Source organism: Triplophysa rosa, linkage group LG13, assembly GCF_024868665.1.
Source record: "Triplophysa rosa linkage group LG13, Trosa_1v2, whole genome shotgun sequence".
NCBI lineage: Eukaryota > Metazoa > Chordata > Actinopteri > Cypriniformes > Nemacheilidae > Triplophysa > Triplophysa rosa.
The window spans coordinates 19,335,977-19,338,436 of record NC_079902.1 but is presented as its reverse complement, the minus strand read 5'-3'; positions in this window follow the sequence as shown (position 1 = coordinate 19,338,436).

Below are 2,460 nucleotides of genomic sequence, written 5' to 3'. Positions count from 1 at the left end.
CTCATAATAACACAAGCGCAAATATTGAAGCCATGAGACACACACACACGGTTTGCATTTCATCCAAACGTCTCATTGTGTAAGCAAAGACCTAATCAAATCAAGGCCGGGCACGTGGTTCTACATCCAACCTTTCATTTTCACTGTGCTATTAATATGTTGTTGAAGAAGAAAGAGCCACATCTGGGTCATCTCAAAACCGGGCTCTGCTCACGAGAGGGCCGTGTCTACGTCCAGCCTCAATAGAAGATCCAGATTATACACCCAAATGAAACTTCAAGACTATGGCATCAAACATGCATTCACATTGAATAGCCGTACTAACCGCACATCAATGTCATTACCAGCATTAACCACACACACATTCTTAACTAGCCTATAACGTCCACTTTTAATCTCTGTGTATTGCTCACTACGCTTCATTTGGATGATGTCATAATAAGATTATTTGTTTCATCTCGTCTTTCATCCATTTAATTTATTTAATTTAGGTTTAGAACGCAAACCCAACCTCGTTCCAATTACATGTTATATTATAGGCTGCATTTAAAACGGCCGCATGCACTCCTTTCTAATAGCCCATAATAAACCACAGTCACCATCTACAATAGGAGAGGATCTATGTAGGATGTGGGGTGGTTTTGGCACCGCCCGGCCTGAAGGGAGTGATGGAGGATGATGGAGGATGTGCCTGTCTTCAGCATCCTTCCACACCCAATGAGCCATGGCAACAAAACAACATGACCTGCAGGACACAACCAGTTATCAGAAGATGACATCTCAAAAGCTTTTTGAATATACAGCAGGGATTCCCAACTATATGGTGAACACGAACCGCAGAATTAGGCTTAAGTAACTCTTCGTTGACCCCAAACCATTTTACTTTTAACTCATATTTTACTGTATATAATTTAGCATTACTATGAATTTCTAATGGAAAGGTCCAATGGTCTAATTTATAGAATATTGAAATGACAGATTATAGAATACATACATACAAATATTGCAGATATTATTTCAAATACCACTTAGCCTGTGTAATTTAAAGGGATAGTTCACCCAAAAATGAAATTTACTCACCCTCATGTCATTCCAAATCTGTATGACTTTCTTTCTTCTGCAGAACACAAAAGTAGATATTATGAAGAACGTTGGTAACCAAACAACATTGACCCCCATTGACTTCCATTGTATGGACACAAAACCCCGAAGACATTTCTCAGAATATCTTCTTTCGTGATTCACAGAAGAAATACATATTTTTGAATGATATACAGATCCATATAAGTAGGCTTTAGGATGTCTGAGGTGTTTAAACTCTTTTCCAGAACACCCCAACCAATGTCAGACATGACGTCTCAGCTTTATGTTCTTGTAAGGTTCATGAGAATTTCCTATAGGGGTTCACACGGAGCAGCAGTTCACAGGTTTGCTGATACTACCATGCTGTTGGTCACGCGGACAGACGAGCGCTAAAAGAAAACAGTGTGTTTGGGGCAACTGGTTGCATGTGCGACGGCTTCAGGCACAGCGGAGCGTGTCTGCTTTCTCACAGTCTAACTTTTCACCAAACTCTCCAAAATCAACAGTCCACCACAAGCTGAAAGAACGAGAGCTGTTAGAATTATAAGCAAGCATGGATTTCACAGGCCTGGCTCTGTAATACGGCTCAGTGACTGAAGACATTTGTCTGTGTAGACATGGTCAACTACCTGTAATCAGTCAAATGATGGTCCGGTGAACAGACGTGATTAATTGGGTTCTCTTGCTAACATTGAAGTACTGTACGATAACAGAAAAAGTGAAAATAAGGCCTTGTCAAAACTTGGCGCTTGTATGGGGGATGTGGGTTTGAATCGTGCTTACAAACCTTGCTCTTGTACTTATTTCCTGTAGTATAGTGTACTTTCGTTAAACATTAAAAAAGATCAAACTAAAATAAAAATCGGTGACAATTAAAGCGAAATAAAATGTAAGGAATAAAAATAAAGAATACATGATCTCACAGCTGACCTCTTAGCCATTTAGTTATATAGTCCAATCAAAGTTTAAGATTGCTTTTGTAGATGATGTCATGGTGGAAATGTCCAGACATCTGTCAGCTCAGTGGAATCTTAAAGGGAAGGTTAAAGGGATAGTTACCCCAAATTAAAATTCTGTCATCATCTATTTACCTTCACGTCATTCAAAACCAATTTGACTCTTTCTTCTGTGGAACATAAAAGAAGATATTTTGAGAAATGTCTCAGTGGTTTTGTCTATACAATAAACATCAATGTGGTCTGGTTACCAACATTCTTTCAAATATCTTTGTGTTCTGTAGAAAATCTTGAAATCATTTTTATTTTTGGGTGAACTTGCAAAACTATGAGAACTTTGTGAAAGTGATTATTACTTGCCATTAAGACACAAAAGATTCATTTCAATGTGTGTAAATAAATGCCTACATCTTTATGTAAT